Below are 20,834 nucleotides of genomic sequence, written 5' to 3'. Positions count from 1 at the left end.
ATAAGGGCGAAGGGGACACAACGAACGATGCAAAACATGGAGGTGACAATGCTGCAGGAAATGAAAAAAAGAAAAAGAAAAACATGTGCAACGTACCACAGGCACAGAATGTGTATGGACAGGGGGAGAGAGATTTGCACGCCTGTAACGACAACAATAAAATTGAGTTCTGTAGATAATTAACAAATGAAGGGTGTGGGGAGGCAGGTGGGGGGAGGAAAATACCCTCTCTGGGTTGAGCGTCGTTATTAGTAGGAAATTCTATTCGGGAGGAAGGACATAGATAGAAGGATGCGTAAGAAGAAGAAGAAGAAAGGGGGGTGGGCGGGCGGTGGAAGAGGTACCCAGAAGGAGGCTGAGGTGGCCAGTCACCCCATGATTCAAGTCAGACCAGGCTGTACCATAAGTCAGGTGATGGCACCACCGTGACAATGCAAAAATCCGGAGAACAATCGAGAAGTGGGTGTTTCTCTCTCTCTCTCTCTCTCTCTCCCCCCCCCCCTCTTTCTTCCATCCTGCCTCACCCCAGCTCCAAGGAGCATCAAAGTGTTAACAGATGTAACTGCAAAAATGCCGGATGCAAGGCCCGGGGAGTGGGGTGGGGTGGGGTGGGATGGGCTGGGGAGCATTTTACAAAGCACAGCTAATGGCTCTCTGCCCTCCGTTAATGCATTACACTCATAATGGATGCGGGCTCTTTTCACCTGCCCTGAGAAAGGCCGGCTGGTATTGTCTTTTGTTCCGTTTCGTGCAGGCAGTCACGAGCCGGGCGACGAGACCGGCTTTTGCAAAGGACGAAGGTGGCTGATCCAGGGGGCGAGGAGGCCGTTTCCCAAGGTTTATCGCTAAAAAGACACACGCCGAGATGGGTGGCTCTCCTTCCGTCCAGAAAATACCTCTGCGTGACTTTGTTTCGGAGGGGGTCTCAAAGAATTGGGTGGTTCACTACATGAAATAGATTGTTTAAAGCAGGAAGGATATGTTAGGATCCAGACCAATTCAGGCTTCATAGATCCAAACTAGCATTTTAAGTAGTTTGCAAAGAATTAAATAGAGCTAGTGGAGATATTAAGAGGGTGGGGGGGGATGAGTCCTAATACACTTACGTTTAAGCAATCTCTATTGAGGGCATCTGCTAAACTGAATATTCCCATATAGGCATAAGATTTAACCTCTTTGAGAGTCTGCGCTATAGTAATACGTAATTATCTCAATTTACTAAGGCAAAAATGGGAGGTAAGATATTTGGTGGAACAACACGACAACCTTCCGTAAATTGATGGTTCTGATTCTAACAGACAGCATAAGGAAGGAACTCTCGGGCTTAACTCAACAAATGACAGTTTCCATGCACTACGGCAGTTACGGCTGCGTGCATCCTATTTGGAAAAGGCTGGCTTGGAACCTGCAGGAATGCCAAGGCAGCCCTTACCTGCAACGGGCTAAAGCTACGAAAAGACAGGGTCTCTTTAAAGGCATAGAATTGAGGGGCAAAGTTCCCAGCCTTCACGCCCTGAAGGTCCTTGTTGGAACTGAGTCCCTGAAACATTCGTACAGACCTAATGGGAATACAAAGGCAAATGGCAGGTTTCCAGCCCTCCTTTTATGGAATATCAAAGCTTTTCCCTCTTTTTTTTAAAATCCCTTCCGTGATCCTTCTAGATGGCAAGCCCCTTTTTCTGGAAACCTTTTGGACTTTGTGCTCGAGGGGGAGAGGAAAAAAAAATTTGGGTTTTGCCGATTAGAGAGATTTGTAGTTATAGAAATGGCTAGTATTCTACTATTGTATAAAAGGGAAAAAGTTGAGGTTTCAGGTTACTGCCTTATTCCACTGCATCAAAAGGGGTCAGGTCAATCAATGCTTTTCTTTTTCTTTTTTCGCTCTATCCTACACTGTTCTCTGATCCCTTTCCTTCTCTTATTTTCATTTTTTTTCCCTTGTACGCTTGCATTTCGATGAACGAATAAAATGGTAGGTTGCAATCCCTTTTAACGTTTAGAGAATCTTGTGCTGGTGTGACTAGTATAAATATGATAAACAAGCTAACAAAGGCTTGTGGGTGTGTTCTACCATTCATATGGACAGCATAAAGGCCCATCAGAAGAAAAAAGACAAGAGAAATGGTGGGCATCTTTAAAGATACTGAATAGGCTAAAATTCTACATTCCGAAAGTATAGAGACAAAGACCCAGGAGGAAATTGCATACATGTTAAGTGAAATTAATGTCCGTGCTTATTTGGGTGGGAAACAAAGTGATTTCCTTAGATCTCCAAAGGTATCCCCCGCTTAACCTTTTGTTGGTTAATTACTTTCAATGCATTTGTACAAAGGGCGCATAGGTAATAAGCAGCTATTCTGTTAATATTCCTGCCGCTCCGAAAGGTCTTTATTAATATACATTATCTCGAGGTTATGTTGCGCTAGCTTACATTTGTGAAAACACGTTGGTCATTATGCACATTGGAAATGCATTCTATAAAAAGCTTTGCAGATTTTTGGAAAACGGGAAACTGGTAAATGCAGACCCCGCCACACGAATAACAGAAATACAGGTGGGGAGTTGTTTTCCGGTTCTATTCCCCAGTGCCAATATAAGGGTCAAGCAAAAACAGAAATAAAAAATCCTTGATGGACTGGAACTCTATTTTATAAGGGGGAAAAATGGTGCCATAGCTTCATAAGCAGGTAGGTAGGCAAGCAGAATACTAATATCACAAATTTCAATTCCAAATACCGTATAGGTTCGCGAACAATCTTGAACAACTATCGCTCAGTTGTAGTTTCTTATTTATAAATTTGGGGGATGGAGGAAATTGGATCAGAAATAGGGAGAGGAATGGAACGCAACGCAAAAAAAGGACCATCTTAAATCTGTCTAACTAGTCATTTCTCTTTCACTTTGCCATTACATTTGTAAGATGTAACCACATCTGCATGAATAACCTTTCATTTCTAACATGCACTGTAAAAGAATCTGAAAGTCAGAATACGGACTTTTCAATCCCTTTGTCACAGAGTAAAAAGTTTGCTTTTGGTAACATGCAACATTTCTTCCATTTGAAAGTAAGGCTTCACCAGCCTGAAAATTGGCTCTTGAATCAGAGTGGCCCTGCTAGCATGTTATTCCTTTCAAATTAGCAAAACCTATTTTTAACTTAAATAAATCCTGCAGGAAGAGGCTTCTAAGTCAGCCTCTTGGGATTTGATGTCAAACAAATACGTTCAGAAGCCAAGTCTTATTTTTACAATCTGAAGGATGATTAGAGGATCTCTGACACAGATCTTCACAAAAGGGGAATCCTCCTTGGTACCAACACCCACCCACCCCACAATAACACCCCACAATTAACCCAGCCCTTTTAGAGCTGGTGTTCAGAAAGCAAGAGACATTTCCCCTGCAATAAAACCTAACCTAGTTTTTTTCCTAATTCGGATGGATTTAATTAGTCATCTACGATAACGCAGGTTTATCAACCCATGCTCAAAAGTTTGCAATAGAGTCGAATGGTTTTGAAACGCACGCAAAACAATCCATTTTCTGTCTCAAGGGCAACTAGATTCTCGGCAATTTGATAACCGAATCAATTATGCAAACAAAGCAAAATGTCCGTGTTGCGTTTTTTTTGTTGTTGTTGTTGCATGATTTATTTCCATCCTTCCCCAAGACTACCCGGCCCGATCTATGACAGGAAGCAGTAGGCAGGAAATTCAAGACATATGATGAAGAGAGTGGTATTTACTGGGTAAGAAATTGAGCACATGTGCGCAGCAAATACCGACTGGCGGTGGGGAATAGAAAGAAAGAGAAGGAAGATTTATGTCATCCTTTTATTTTATTTTATTTTTGGGTAAAAATGAATAGACTCGATCCATTATGCTGGAAGAGTTTCAGAGCTGAATGTCAGGACTTCTGCTGTAGAAGGAGCAGATTCAAAGATCAGCAGATGGCGTTGAGGAAAATTCCTACTTGGGAGCCAGAGAGACGATATTCCCGGCTTCTCAAACTGTGAACAAGGATACTTCCAGGTTGTTCAAACTGTGGAAATGTCAAGCTTTCAAGGTGGTCCACAGAAGCACCAACCGGGAATGCTACTACCGTGTTTCCCCCCGAAATAAGACCGGGTCTTATATTAATTTTTGCGCCAAAAGACGCTTTTTGGCTTATTTTCCACTTAGGTCTTATTTGGGGGGAAATACAGTACTAAACTGTAAACCTCCATCTGCTGACCATCTTAACTGGGGCTTATTTTTGAGGTAGGGCTTATATTACAAGCATCCTGAAAAAATTCATGCTAGGGCTTATTTTCCAGTTGGATCCTATTTTTGGGGAAACAGGGTATTATTTTATATTACAATAATTATTATAATACAGGGTGTTTTATTTACTTCCTAGTATAATTTGATTGCTTATTAGTAACCTATGATTATCAGTAAGCGTTGTATCTTATGATTCTTGATGAATGTATTCTATTTCATTTTTATTTATGTACACTGAGAGTTTATGCGCCAAAGACAAATTCCTTGTGTGTCCAATTACACTTGGCCAATAAAAAATTCTATCCTATCCTATCCTATCTTATCCTATCCTATCCCCGTTATGGATAGGTTCCTGTAACAGAATCTTACTGGTCTGGATGCACTGCGCCCCCTCGCCACAATATAAAAACAAAGGTGTTGAAAGTCTGGAAAAAAGAGTGCAGAGAAGAGCAAACAAAAATGAACAGGGGTTAGGAGGCCAAAACATATGAAGAACGGTCTCAGGAACAGGGCAAGTCTGGTTTAATGAAAAGAAGGACTGGGGGAGACATGATAGCAGTGTTCCAACATCTCACGGGTTGCCACAGGGAAGAGGAAGTCAAGCTATTCTCCAAAGCACCTGAGGGCAGGACAAGAAACGATAGATGGAAACGGATCGAGGAGAGAAATTTCCTGAAAGTGAGAACAATTAATGAGTGGAACAACTTGCCTCCAGATGTTGTGACATGCAGCAGTCGATTTCACATTTTGTTACCACTGGTTCTCCACCCGCCGCCCACTTCCACACATGCACCCTGATTAGGGTGGATTACTCCCGTATTTATTAATTTTGGGGGGATTTTTTCCAAATAAAAATAGTAAGCAGCAGATTTTGAAGAGGAGATGGATGAATTCTTTGGGATCCACATGGGATCATTAGGTAACACAGCCCTGACAGAGGAAGGGCTAGATGGACAATCATTTCACCTGGCACAAGGCAGCTTCCTGTGTGTCTATCATATACCCCATAGTCTAAAAACTTAAAATAAAATATTTCAAGTTATCAGTATAGGATGTTCTCTAATCCGCTATGGCAACTTCACAACCTGTGAACTTCAACTCCCAGAATTCATAGAGTAGAGTAGAGTAGAGTAGAGTAGAGTAGAGTAGAGTAGAGTAGAGTAGAGTAGAATTACAGAGTTGTTCCATTGATTAATTGTTCTCACTGTCAGGAAATTTCTCCTTAGTTCTAAGTTGCTTCTCTCCTTGATTAGTTTCCACCCATTGCTTCTTGTCCTGCCCTCAGGTGCTTTGGAGAATAGCTTGGCTCCCTCTTCTTTGTAGCAGCCCCTGAGATATTGGAAGACTGCTATCTTGTCTCCCCTAGTCCTTCTCTTCATTAAACTAGACATACCCAGTTCCTGCAACCGTTCATTGTATGTTTTAGCCTCCAGTGCCCTCATCATCTTTGTTGCTCTTCTCTGCACTCTTTCTAGAGTCTCCACATCTTTTTTACAGGGTGGCGACTAAAACTGGATGCAATATTCCAAGTGTGGCCTTACCAAGGCATTGTAAAGTGGTATTCCTGAGCATGGCTGGGTCAGGAATTCTGGGATTTGAAGCGCATAAAATTGCCATAGTGGCCCACTAATCAGTTTTGTAAAGAAGAATATGAACTGGTCTAGGTGGTGTTGTGTTACCAAAGAAAGCAGCTTAACTCAATTCCATATGTTCATTGGCAGGCAGGCTGGGAATATGCAAGGAAGCTCCAATTTTCCAATTCTGATAAATGAGTTATCTCAGAGGCCCCGAATTGCACGTAATGGAGAAGAACCATGGTATGTCTCCTTGGGCGGGAGGAGGGAGTGCAGCAGACTGGTGTGGAATCTGGACTGCCTTTGCTTAGAGAAAAAACAGATTTTTTTTAAAAAAATCTCCAAATTAAAAAAAAATGGAGCCAAAATTAATTAGCCCTCGACTTACAACAATTTGTTTAGTGACTTATGACCATTTTTCACACTTATGACCATTGCAGCAACCACATGGTCACGTGATTTACATTTGACCGCTTGACCGCTGGTTCATATTTATGACGGTCAGTGTCCCGGGATCATGTGATCCCCTTTTGCCACCTTCCGACAAGCAACATCACTGGGGAAGCCAGATTAACAATCGTGTTATTAATTTAACAACTGCAGTGATTCACTTAACAAACGTGGCAAGAAAAGTCGTAAAATGGGGCAAAACTCACTCTAACAAATTTCTCACTAAACGACGTAATTTTGGGGCTCCATTGTGGTCATACGTTGAGGACTATCTGAACCGAAACAATAGGCAATGACCATGTATAATTTATAAGAAAGATGTACAATGGCGACAAACAATCAGAGGAATTAAGTCTAATAATTAAGCCAAGAAATTAAAAGAAGCTTGCTCCTTGGGAAAAAAGCTATGGCAAATCTAGACAGCCTACTAAAAAGCAGAGACATCACCCTGCCAACAAAAGTCCGTATAGTCAAGGTTACGGTTTTCCCAGTTGCAATGGATGGCTGTGAAAGTTGGACCATAAGGAAGGGTGAGCGCCAAAGAATCGAGGCCTTTCACCTATGATGCTGGAGAAGACTCCTGCAAGTCCCTTGGACTGCAAGGCCATCCAACCGGTCAGTCCTAGAGGAGATCAATCCTGAATGCTCTTCAGAAGACTAGATCCTGAAGAGGAAACTCAAATACTTTGGCCACCGAATGAGAAGGAAGGACTCACTGGAGAAAAGCCTAATGCTGGGAAAGATTGTGGGCAAAAGAAGAAGGGGACAACAGAGACTGAAGTGGCTGGATGAAGTCACCGAAGTAATTAGTGTGATCTTAAATGGGACTCCAGGGGATGGTAGAGGACAGGAATAAGCAAAATTATGAGACCCCGAGAAGAAGGAAAATAATCTGGTTAGCATCAATATCAGCCCCTGGAGGCAGTCTTTTAGGTTGAGTTGGTGTTTTTCCCCCCTCTTGCAAACTTAAAAGTCTGATTGCTCATATTCAGGATGGAGTACCTCCTTTCTAACTCTGGCAAAACGCACAAGACATGATGACTGGGCCTAAAAAGCAATGACAACGCTAGAAATTTAACATTTTGGGGGGACCGTGGTGCAGGGGGACTGCAGTATACACAAGGAGGGAGTTCTCTCCCCCCCCCCCTTTAGCCACAGGGGAACGTGGGAAGCCTCTAAAAAAGGGCTGGCACCGGCCATGGGCTTGACCGTGGAAACCCCACTTGCCAATTAATGGTATCATTCCCCAGGCTGAATGCAACTTGCTCACAGTTCAGCAATCTCTCAGAAATGGCCACTTTCATAAGCGCAAGGCGAAAAGCAGAGGGCTGTTTTTTTTAATTAGAAGCCTTTTTAACAAAAGACCCAGGGTAGTAAACCGTACTCTTGCAATCAAAGTCATCATTGAGATGTCATCAAACAAAGAGTAACAAGTGTCCATTATGCAAAGGGAATTGTTCTTAAAGGATCGGTCTTACTAGAAAATGGTCAGTTTGTAGAGAGGTTTGGGGTATATTTGGGGGGGGGAGTCCTAAATTAAGAGGTGCTGTGAATATGCAAACACTTTTTTTTTTCCACTGCAAGGATGGATCACTTTTAAAAAGATCAGCTCCGAACCAAATGGCCGGCATCCAGGAAATTATGGGAGGGTTTAAAGTGAAAACCCAGCGTTAACCTGTGATACGATGGGCAGCCAATAAATTTTACAAATAAAAATAAAAACTACTGTAGACTAGCTTTGGTTGGGGGGGGGGGGAGGAAAAAACACTAAAATCTGCTTCCTACATTCAACCACCATTGTAAGGAGGCATTCACAAGCTGGCCAGCCGACTTCTGAATAATGGAATAAGAGAGTTGGAAGGGACCTTGGAGGACTTCTAGTCCAACCCCCTGTTTAGGCAGGAAAGCCTACACCACTTCAGACAAATGGCTATCCAACATCTTCTAAAAGACTTCCAGTGTTGGAGCATTCACAACTTCTGGAGTCAAGCTGTTCCACTGAATAATTGTTCTCACTGTCAGGAAATTTCTCCTTAGTTCTAAGTTGCTTCTCTCCTTGATTAGTTTCCACCCATATCTTCTTGTCCTGCCTTCAGGTGCCTTGGAGAATAGCTTGACTCCCTCTTCTTTGGGGCAGCCCCTGAGATATTGGAAGACTGCTATCCTGTCTCCCCTAGTCCTTCTTTTCATTAAACTAGCCATGCCCAGTTCCTGCAACCGTTCTTCATATGTTTTAGCCTCCAGTCCCCTAATCCTCTTTGTTGCTCTTCTCTGCACTCTTTCTAGCGTCTCAACATCATTTCTTTTCAATGCATAGAAAGATGCTCGAGAGAACACTGGTCTTACTAACAAACCAGGATCGCAGTGGGGGTGGGGCAGCTCTCTTTACCATCAGAAGGAAGTAACTTACAACACGCTCACAGAGCGTGTACAATGCAGTAAGGATAGCTCAGCCACAGCAGATATTCCAGGAGCAGCAAAAAAGCAACTCGGGCAACGCCATCAAACGGGAAGTCTTAGCGCCATCAATTAAAATCCCCACTGCAACATTCGCTGTGAAATTATTATTACCATCTACTTTGGCGTATTTTAATACAGATAATTAACCTGTCTAATCAACTTTTTCCAGATATCTGCAACGGTAGAAATGTCAAACTAGGATCTCTCCTGCTAACAAACAAACAAACAAACAAACAAACAAACAAACCCATCCGCTCACTGCTAGGTTGGGCACTCCTTATAGAAATCAAATGACCGTCACATTAAAATGCCTCTCCGACTGTTTAGACTGATTGTCTTGGGAGTTGAGATGCTTTCACATGCCGCTACAGTGGCTTTGCGCACCTCCCCTACACTCTCCCTTTCTCTCTCTCTCTCTCTCTCTCTCTCTCTCTCTCTCTCTCTCTCTCGCAAACACACCTACACAACTTTCTAGCCAACGCCATTTTATTATAAACAGCGTGCTTTCGAATGGTGATGTTGGAGAAGGCTCTTGAGAGTCCACTGGACTGCAAGATCAAATCAGCCACTCCTGAAGGAAATAAAACCCTAATTATTGCCCCCAAAGGTGCTTTTTCAGCAGGCAACTGGACTTTCTGACTTTTTTCTTTGAAGACGTTTCACTTCTCATCCAAGAAGCTTCTTCAGCTCTGACAGGACGGTGGGGAAGGGAAGGATGTATATTCCATTGCAGGCAGCTGGTCCTTTGCATCCTTTTAAGAGGGTCCGTGAGGCCGCTTGGGGGTTTATCTCTGTCCTCAGGGTCACCTGAGTGGTGCAAATGGTTTCTGTAGTCTGCAATTGTTTCCCTCTGGAAATCCATTCCTATTCCCACACCATTCAAAAGGTTTTCATCCCAAGTTGCACGGCTAAAAGTCAGTAAAGATTCTCGGTCATCCACGGCATGGTTGTCCCAAAGGGGCTTTTTTCAAGAGGCAACCAGAATTTCTGGGTTTTTTTTCTTTTGAAGACGTTTCGCTTCTCAGCCAAGAAGCTTCTTCAGCTCTGACAGGACGGTGGGGAAGGGAAGGATGTATATTCCATTGCAGGCAGCTGGGGAAAGACAGGTCCTGAAGCTGAAGTACTCTGGCCAGCAAATGAGAAGAGGGGACTCATTGGAAGAGACCCTGGTGTTGGGAAAGATGGAAGGCAAAAGGAGAAGGGGACGGCAGAGGATGAGATGGTTAGATGGTGGCGTTGACAGAATGAACATTTAGAATGGAATGGAATTGAAAAGAATATAATAGAATTAAGAATGGAATGGAATGGAATAGAATAGAAGAGTTGGAAGGGACCTTGGAGGTCTTTTAGTCCAACCCCCTGCTTAGGCAGGAAACCCTATACCAGCGATGGCGAACCTTTTTTGGCTCGTGTACCATAAGTGGGGGGAGTACAGGGGGGTCACAGAATGCAATGCGCGACCCCCCAGTGCGCATGCGGGCACTGCAGGCGTGACCCATCCCCATTTTTACATGCTTTTTTCACCCTCCCCAGGCTCCAGAGGCTTTATAGGAGCCTGGGGAGGGCGAAAACAGCCTCCCCCACCCCCCAAACGCCCTCCGGAGGTATCAGGGAAGCCTCAGGACGGTCCCGGTCGCCTTCGGAGCGCTCAAAACGATCCTCCGAGCAAACAGGAAGTGACTTCCGGTTTGCTCGGAGGGTCGTTTTGAGCGCTCCGAAGGCAACAGAGAAGCTCATGAAGCCTCCGGAGGGCCTCCAGGGGGGGCGGGGAGGCTCTTTTCACCCTCCCCAGGCTCCTATAAAGCCTCTGGAGCCTGGGGAGGGTGAAAAATGGCTTTTAAAAAGGGTGAACTCAGCTGGCCAGCGCGCGCAAGCTGACAGGGCAGCGCTTCGCATGCCCTGACAAATGGCTCCGCATGCCACCTGTGGCACGCATGCCATAAGTTCGCCATCACTGCCCTATACCGTTTCAGACAAATAGCTATTCAACATCTTCTTAAAGGCTTCCAGTGTTGGGGCATTCACAACTTCTGAAGGCAAGCTGTTCCACTGATTAATTGCTTCTCTCCTTGATTAGTTTCCACCCATTGCTTCTTGTTCTACCCTCAGGTGCCTTGGAGAATAGTTTGTCTTTCTCTTCTTTGGGGCAGCCCCTGAGATATTGGAAGACTGCTATCATGTCTCCCCTAGTCCTTTTTTCTCTTAAGCTAAACATCCCCAGTTCCTGCAACCGTTCTTCATGTGTTTTAGTCTCCAGTCCCCTAATCCTCTTTGTTGCTCTTCTCTGCACTCTTTCTAGAGTCTCCACATCTTTTCTACATCGTGGCGACCAAAACTAGATGCCGTATTCCAGGTGTGGCCTTACCAAGGCATTATAAAGTGGTATTAACCCTTCACGTGATCTTGATTCTATCCCCCTGTTTATTTGGACAAACTGCAGGAGATACAGGTAGTAGAGAAGAGCCTGGTGTGCTATCATCCACAGTGCCGCGAACATTTAGACATGACTTAACAACTGAACAACAATATAAGCAGCACACCCATTTAAAAGAGAATCCCAAGAGTTATAAACTCCAACTGATACCAAGATTCTGAATAATACTGCTAAGTAATCTAATAGAGTCGGCTACTCTACGTTTGCAACATTCAGCAAACAATTAAAGATATTTTTGGATGAATGTCAAACCTGAAACTCACAATTCTGAATCCTTTTAATGTGGAGAGCAAGGCACATCACATACACCCCAAATGTTACTTCCGCTGCCAAACAGACTTTTATCCCAACTGTCTTAAAATGCAGGCTTAAAAGCATCTTCAGGAGCATCGTCACAGATATTGAGAGATCACAATAAAGATAAGCCTCGTTACATATGATAAATCAACCCCCCCAAAAAGGAACATTACATTTTAATGTGTACTTAAATTGCCATGCTGTCTCAGGCAGCTAAGCCACTGCTGCCTTCCAGATGTGTTTCCGATCTGCTTCAATCCCATCAACCCAAGCCATTGCAGCCGATGGAAAGGATAGAAATGAGTGGTTCATGCATAATACGTTAAATACAGGTAGTTCTCAACTTACAACCATTCGTTTAGTGACCAAAGTTACAACAGCACTGAAGAGAGAGAGACTTATGACCGTTTTACAATCCTGGACATTTATGTCGCATCATAAATGGTTTCAACTCCTACCCTCAAAACGACACTATGGAACACTGCACATCAAGCCAACTAGGCACAAGGACAGTTTTTTCCTGAATGCCATCACTCTGCTAAACAAATAATTCCCTCAACGCTGTCAAACTATTCACTAAGGCTGCATTACTATTACTATTAGTCTTCTCATTGTTTCCTATCACCCATCTCCTCCCACTTATGATTGCAGGACTGTAACTTTGTTGCTTGAATCCTTACGATTTATATTGATATTGATTGTTTCCTGATTGCCACCTGTGGCCTTCCTTCCACGTCGGCCCTTGTTCCTTAGCTGTTCCCTTCGTCTGGCAACTCTGCGCATGAGCACATCGGGAACAGGCTCCAGCTGTTCTTCTGCCCCACTGATGTCTGACTCTGAAGGCAGCTAATAACTGGCATACGGCTCTGGCCCCCTCTCTGCCTCTGACACAGAGCCCTCATCAGAGCCTTTCCCACTCAAGCTGTCCACCTGTGGCCTTACTCCCAAGTCAATCCCTGTTTTTTAGCTCTTCCCTTTGTCTGAAAACTCTGCGCATGCGCACACTGGGAACAGGCTCCAGCTGTTCATCTGCCCCACTGATGCCTGACTCTGAAGGCAGTTGATAACTGTCAGACAGTCCTGGCCCACTCTCTGCCGCTGACACAGAGTCCTCATCAGAGCCTTCCCCAGACTCCAGGACTGGCCCAGGTTCCTCCCCAACCTCCTCACTGTCCAAATCTGCTGCCAGCTCCGTAGGCCACTGGTGGGCCACAACACTTCTAGACCAGAGGTGTCAAACTCAAGAACTGCATACCAGATCTTGCTTGCGGGGTGCTTAGATCTGGTCCACGGGGCCTCCCTGGAAACAGCAAAGGAGTGGCCTGCAGTGCCCCTGCCAACAAAAACGGAGCTCAGGAGGGCTGCGTGCGGCTCTCCCGAGCTCTGTTTTTGCTGGCAGAGGGTTGCAGGAAGCTGTCACAGCCAAAAGCGAAGCTCGGGAGCCCATTTTCGCTGGCAAAGCGCTTCGACGCGCGAGATGTCAGGCTGGCCATGCCCCCCCCTCCCCGAGGTCAAATGCAACTCTGATGCAATCCTCAATGAAATCGAGTTTGACACGCCTGCTCTAGACCCTTTATCATTTTTGTTGCTCTCCCTCTGCGTTCTTTCTAGCGTCTCAACAACTTTTGCTATGGCGATGACCAGAACCGGAGGCAGCGGTATTCCAAGCGTGGTCTCACCACTGCGGTGTAAAGCGGTAGTACGAATGCTTCACGTGAAGCCTGAAACTATCCTTTTGCGGATGGCAACCTAGGATTGCCCCCTCTTTTTTTTGCTGAAATGTCGTCCCCCTGCGTGTGTTCCCCCCCCCCATTTTTGTCGGTGTTCTTCTGCCCTCCGAAATTAACCTGTCAATTTCGTCACTCGGGATATCTCTCTGCCCTTGAGCGTCCAAGATTTTAGGCACGAGTCTTAACGAGCCACCTGAGGCTGAATGGTGGAGGACTCAGCCAGGCCTGGCACGCATTCTGGCAATTTGGCTTTTTGCCCTGGCTCTGCCATAGACTGGTAGTGTCTTCCTCCTGTCCTTTGGGCTTTGTGATTTTCAAAGCAAGGCCATCAACATTGGCAAACCTGAGCATGTACCAGTTCCAGTAAGGGAGCATGGATAGGCGTACGGACTGGGGAGGAAGGCCTATCCTAGTAATCAAAATCCATTTCAAATCACAAGAAGGGTTTGAGGATAAGGAGAGGAGGGGGGAAGGGGGAGAAAGAGAAGGAGAGAGGACAGGAAGGGGAAGGGGAAGAGTAGGTGTAGGGGAGAGGTAAGGGAAGAAGGAAGGGGAAGGAGAGGAGGAAGGAAGGAAGTAGAGAAGGGAGGGAGGGAGAAAAGAAAGGGAAAATAAGATGGTGTTAAAACAGGTGGATGATAAATAAAACAACCCAAACTGTGTATTATAACCTTTTAAATGGAATAACACATGCATAAGAATGACAAATGTAAAGAAGAAGAAGAAGAAGAAGAAGAAGAAGAAGAAGAAGAAGAAGAAGAAGAAGAAGAAGAAGAAGAAGAAGAAGAAGAAGAAGAAGAAGAAGAATCATGTGAATGTATACCTATAATTGTATGTAAGAGAATAAAAAATAAAAAGCTTTTCAAAAAAAAAGAGAAGGGTTTGAGGAACGCAATCAAATCCTGGTCCCTCCAAGGTCTATGAAGGTACCTATTAATTCACCCTCCCGTAGTCGGTTTCTTATCCCTTACAACAGCAAATAGCTAAAAAAAAAAAAAGTGGAGCAGAGCGACCCAAATTGGCACAGTAATTATTTAAGACTATAAATAATCACGGTCACCGAATAAATTAAAACGCTGTATGATCACGTCCCCTTTACACCGCTTGTAAAAAACCTAAACCGTTCTTGCTGAAATATGGCAACGTAACCCAATGCCCTCCAAATATTGGACATTAATCCCTATAATTCCCAGCCAAAAATGCTTTTAGGCCATGCCATCTGGGAGGGAGGAGAGGGGAAGTGCAACTAAAGGCATGGGGGAAGGCTGGGAGCCTATACAATTAATACTGGGAGGGAGCAATTGCCATTGATGGAGCATATAGAAGCATACCCAGAAACACTTCATAGCGACTCTAAAATCTACTCTGTCATTGCAGGCATGAATTAAGCCAAAGGCTTTATGAGACTAGCACCTTGCATTACACAGTGTCCAAACGGATGCATTTAGAAAGCTTGCAAAATACCCTGTTTTCCTGAAAATAAGACCTCCCCGGATAATAAGCCCAAGAGGGCTTTTGAGTGCATGCGCTAAAATAGGCCCTCCCCGCCCCCAAAATATTGCAACACAGCAGCAGCCATGAGGTGACCATGCTCACTGCCTCCTGCACTGCAAAAATAATAAGACCTCCCCCCAAAATAAAGCCAAGCGCTTATTTCGGGGGTCAAAAGAAAATAAGACCCTGTCTTATTTTCGGGGAAAACGGTAAGATACGGAGGACCGAGCCTTTTCCTTCGTGGCTCTTTAACAACTGATATTTAACATATGTTGTGAAGGGTCCTTGGTGCTCTCTGAGCTTGGTTGTTTTCTTGCAGACGTTTCATTACCCAAACTAGGTAACAACATCCATACAAGAAGGGAGTGAGATTGGAGGAGGAGGAGGAGGAGGAGGAGGAGGAGGAGGAGGAGGAGGAGGAGGAGGAGGAGGACGACGACAACGGTGGGGTCCTTGGTACTCATTGAGCTTGGTTGTTTTCTTGCAGACGTTTCATTATTCAAACTAGGTAACAACATCAGTGCAAGAAGGGAGTGAGAGAGGAGGAGGAGGAGGAGGAGGAGGAGGAGGAGGAGGAGGAGGAGGAGGAGGAGGAGGAGGAGGACTACAACGGTGGGGTCCTTGGTACTCATTGAGCTTGGTTGTTTTCTTGCAGACGTTTCATTATTCAAACTAGGTAACAACATCAGTGCTAGAAGGGAATGGGGATTGTGAAGTAGAAGAAGACAGGAGAGGAAGAAGAGGGGGAGGGGGGAGGAGGAGGGGGAGGAGGAGGATGATGACGATGACTATGAGGTCCTTGGTGCTCTGTGAGCCTGATTTTCTTGCAGATGTTTCATTACCCAAACTAGGGATGTGTATGTTTGTGTGTGCGCACACACTGTTAGGAATAGAAGCTAACAGTTGGGTCAGCAATATATAAACCATGATGGTAGTACTGTAGCTTTAAGTACTGCTGTAATGTGATTGGTTGCCGGTACCTCAAGCAGCCATAAGAGGGAGCCAGAATGACTGTTAGCTCTCTGTTTGTTAGATGCTGATCGGTGAATACTGCTTGTGAGTTACTGTGTGTTTTGCTACTGTTAGCGACTTTGTGTGCTGAACTGATTATTTGATAACTGACTGACTGAACCGTGTATCACTTGGACTGTTTAACTGGACTTTGAATATCTCTATTTTCCACAAAAATAAAAACCTATTCAAACTGCAGTGTCTCTGTATGCTGGTTTGTGTGTTCTCCAACACCACTCTCATTACACTTCTCTGAGCACTCGCCCTCCTAACGGGGAGCTTACCTAACACACACACATATAATTTTCTATTGAAATGTGATCTATGCAAGACTATTTACAAGTGTAAGGTCAAAGTTCCGATTGGCTGGCCTGGCACAACCATAACGGTTACCTCCTGGCAGACATATTTCTTAACTGGTATTTTAGGGGAATGGTTTTAAATCTAATTTTATGGGATATTTTTAGGGGTTTTAAAACTATATTTATATACTTTACTCAGCTGTACAGTTCTTTTTAACCTTCTTTTTAACCTCCTCCATATCTATCTTCCTATTTAACAATTTTAACTGTTCAATTATTTAGTTATTTATATGATGTATTTCTTGTATGGACTGTACACCGCCCCGAGTCCCTTTCGGGAGAGGGGGCGGTCTATAAGCGCTCAGTAAATAAAAATAAATAAAGAAAAGAAAAGAAAATCAAGATATTGACCACAAAGACACAATTGAGCCCTATTCTTTATGTACAGAATAGCATGCATAAAGTCCAACTCTTAATTTCAGAGTTTCAACCCAATTTAGCTGTTACGAGATCAGCCAAGGCTTGCTAGATGCTCCCACCACGCTAAGCATTTAATTTAAAGCTTAATCTGAACGTGGTTTGAATTGGGCTTAGTATTTTGCTTCAGTGCAGTGATTCCTAGTTTGTAAACTACCCGTTCAGTCAGTCAGTTGATGTAGGCAATAAGTAATTAATGATGCGCTCAGCCAAGAAGCTCAGAGAGCACCAAGGTCACTTCAATCCTGACTTGCAAATATTCTCTTTTAAAATATGTTGTTCTGGAAAAGATTCAGACAAGAATTGGGAAAGAGGAAAGAAATTTGCGAAAGATGGATTTGCCAAAAATTGCGACTGGTTCCTGAAACATACTTAAGCAGGTTAAAGATGCAAGTTTCTACACAAACATCACAAAGTAACCATTACCAAATAAATACATAAACCTGCTAAGCTTGATAAGTATTGGCCTTAGTTGGTTCCTTTTTCTGACTTAATGTACATCGTACAAACCAAGCCCATTTAAGTTACTCTGTGGCTGAATATCTTGTTGGGATCCCGAAAATGGGTCAATCCGGGGTCCCTTTGGAGGGAAGAGCAGGGTATAAATAAAATTAATAACAATCACTAAATTAAGCATATTGTGCACTCATGGCGTATAAGTAGGTTAATTGTAGAAAATCCCAGGTTGCTTTTGTGAAAGAGAGTCCAATTTTGCATGGTGTGCAGTCTATTGTGTATTAAGGTTTTTATTCCTATTTAGTTCTAATTGGGGGGGGGGCAGGGTTAAGAAAGTATACATATCATTTAAATCAACGTTGTACTGATTCGCTTTTCAAATTTTCGTCACTGTGGTTATTTTTAAGAGTAGCTTTCTTTTCCGAATTGTTATCTTTAGTGCTGTCCAACTGATAAGGCTTATGACAAACTTATATTCTATTCTTTATTCAAGAAATATCACGGCTGTAAGTAAACAACAGTTCAAAACAAAAATCCAGCAACACAACACTTTCATTTAAATGTTTATCACACACAGAGTTTAATCACCAAAAGTGATCATTTCTCAGAATTTGTTCATCTTTAATTGTTTTAAAAATACAAGAATCTCATTTTTAATTCTATCGCAGGAAGGTCAATAACAAAACACCCACGGGCACCAGGCAAATGCAGAATCCGAAAATTAAAGTGCCATTTTTTAAAAAATTCTCATAACATGTCTGCCTTTTTCCCTGGGTTCTGCAAGATTTTAGGGCGAGTGCTAATAAACACGGTGATATTTCTGATATAAGAAGAAAGTTGAAAAGTGGATGGAAAAGCACACTAGATCTTGAGGGCTAAGATGACGATTTTTATTTATTTTGTTCTTATGCCACCGAGGGGGACGTAAGTAATTGAAAATGATGGTATCAATCCTTTGCACATTAAGTTAAAATGCTTTCCTGGAAATAAAAGGGAAATGTCATCCATTTCGGGGCGATGAGTAAAAATAAGGAAAAAAGCACAATCCGTTGAGGACTGAATTTGGTGTTAGTGGAAAAAGTTTGGAAGAGAAAGTGGAGAATGTAATGAAATAACCCAAATAAGTGAGGCTGGTGAAACGTACGAATTGCCTTCATACTATAACATTCTTTCTTAGTTAGGTGTTGGTCACGCTCATTTAATTTGGCAGCTAAACAAGAGGGAACATAAAGGATCGTTTTAGGTCCCCATTGAAAATAAATCCACCAACAGGTTATTAACTTCCTTTCAAAGTGAGAGACCTTCTTATAAACTCTTAAAATGTAAAGGAAAGCTGGGCTGGATGAGGATAAACCTTGGAATACTGTAAAAGAAATCCCATAACTTTGAAACTCTTGGCAAAATTGCAACAATCCCAACATTTAGTTTTTTATATGAGGGCTGTGAAAAAATCTACAGACCCCTCACATCCTGGGCATAAATTGTTTCAACTTCTACCCTCAAAACTATAGGGCAGTGCACACCAGAACAACTAGACACAAGGACAGTGTTTTCCGCAATGCCATCACTCTGCTAAACAACTAATTTCCACAACACTGTCAAATTATCTACTAAGACTGTATTACTATTATTCTTCTCTTCCTTCCTATTACTTATCTCTTTCTTAGTACCTATCTCCTTCCATTTATGACTATAACCATGTTGCTTGTATCTTTAAATTTTATATTGTTTTGTTTCCTAGTATAATTTGATTGCTTATTAGTAACCTATGACTATCACTAAGTGTTGTACCTTATGATTCTTGTTGAATGTATTCTATTTTATTTTTCTTTATGTACACTGAGAGTCAATGCACCAAAGACAAATTCCTTGTTGTTCAATCACACTTGGCCAATAAAGAATTCTATTCTATTCTATTCTGAGATCTTCACTTGCAAGTCATTCTGAAAATCCAGCATAAAGGCAACTATTCATTAGTCAGGAAAATACATAATATATAATTGCAATTCAAATACAGTATGTTTAGGGCTGCCACTTTTACAAAAATGGAAAATGCTTTATCATCTCAACATCCTCATCGGAAGGCAGGGGCTACGGTTTGCATTTTATAGACAAGAAAACTGGCCAACTGGCCAAAACAGATGTTATTCTCCTAATCCCTTCAATTAGATTTAGAAGAATCAACATTTCCTTCACCTCCTCCATTCAGTTAAACTTGTAATTAAGAATGAACAAGGCTTTCCGTGAACTATTCGTTAGTATTGAGAAAAACACTTCATGATGATAAAGTTCTGTGGAGTGTGGAGATTCATTTATACATGATATTTTCGGGTAGAGAAACTACAGAAAAAGTGACTGGGCTGTCTTGATACCTAAGAAGTCACACAAAGTTTGATTTAAAAGTTCAAAAATGTGATTTAAGCCTATTCATACGAATTCCACAGCAAAAGAATAAAACATAAGCTTACCAGTCTAATTGAGTTGTTGGTTTGTAGTGAAAAATTGAGGGGAATAATGAAGGAGATATGAAAGCCATTTTGAGGGACAGAGTTCAGTGGACTTTTGGTTTCAAAAAATGGATATGTATATAAAAACAAAGAAATGAAAGAAACAAGGAAAAAAGACGGCAGACTGCAGGAAGAGAAAATGAGTCATCTATTTTTAAAAAAAGTACTAGAAGGAAGATTAATCTTCCAAAGTAATGAATGGAGGGTGAATCTAGAAGTCCTTGGTTGAGAGTGAGAAAAAAAAATTAACATTACAGAATGCAACAAAAGTGTGCAGTCACCGCCAGATATGTAGATCTTTTACCTCCCTCCATTAATGCTGATGTGGCACGCTTGATTGATAAAAAGCAAGATTCTGCAATTAAATAGATATGCTTAGGGTTTATGTCTGCAAGGAGATGTTTTATTTGTTATATCCATCTGTTTTCGCCAGGCTATTTCTTTTAAATAAAAAAATATTGGGAGTAGCTTGGCATGCAGATTTAAATTTACATGGTTAAAAAACCCCATACTTTAACAACTCAGTTTGCTCCTGATAGATGTGGACATCATCATAAGAAATATGAAAAAGGATGCTTGGTGAATTCACGACATGACAGAGACTGTGGATGGGAGAAACTCGTCTTTGAGAATTATTGCTGCAGAAAACTAATAGAAGACACAGGCTCATGCCGATCAAAAGACTGTTGCAAAGAACGTAATCAAACAACCAAGATGAAAGAAACAGAAACTGTGATCATGGGGATACTGCAAAGGTCGTAACTGTGAAAAATAGTCATAAATCAAATTTTTCAGTGCCGTTCTCATTTTGAACGGTCACTAAACGAACTGTTGTAAGTCAAGGACTATCTGTGGTTAACTTTCCTTCTTATTTCACCCTTTTGATTTATTCTGTTTACTTATTTCATCTTCTCTCAGCCCTGCCTAACAATGCTTCCTCAAGGAAGATCTTCGACTTACGACAGTTTGTTTCGCGACCATTTTACCGCACCAATGACCCCTGCCAGCCGGTCACGTGATCAAAATTTGGACCCTTGGAAACTGCCTCGAATGTATGATGGTTGCAGTGTCTCCGTTTCAAAGCCGAAGAGCCAGCGCTGTCCGAAGACGTCTCCGTGGTCATGTGGCCGGCATGACTCAACGCTGAAGGCACACGGAACGCTGTTCCCTTCCCACCAAAGGTGGCCTCTATTTTTCTACTTGCATTTTACGTGCTTTCGAACTGCTAGGTTGGCAGAAGCTGGGTCAAGTCACGGGAGCTCACTCCGTTAGGCGGCGCTAGGGATTCGAACTGCCCAACTGCCGACCTTTCGGATCGACAAGCTCAGCGTCTTCGCCACTGAGTCCATAAAATGGAACATAAAAAGGCCATAAAATGGAACG

At 42.9% G+C, this 20,834-nt stretch overlaps 1 protein-coding gene across 1 annotated transcript in view; it reads right to left on the bottom strand.

The window, feature by feature from the left end:
* Positions 1-20,834, bottom strand: part of NUP93 (nucleoporin 93) — a 132,066-nt gene that overhangs the window by 69,863 nt on the left and 41,369 nt on the right. The gene's annotated exons all lie outside the window — the stretch shown is intronic.

Source organism: Natrix helvetica (genome assembly GCF_964273705.1).
Source record: "Natrix helvetica genome assembly, chromosome: 10".
Taxonomy (NCBI): domain Eukaryota; kingdom Metazoa; phylum Chordata; class Lepidosauria; order Squamata; family Natricidae; genus Natrix; species Natrix helvetica.
The sequence above is the reverse complement of the archived record's forward strand: the minus strand, read 5'-3'. Positions and strand labels throughout refer to the sequence as shown.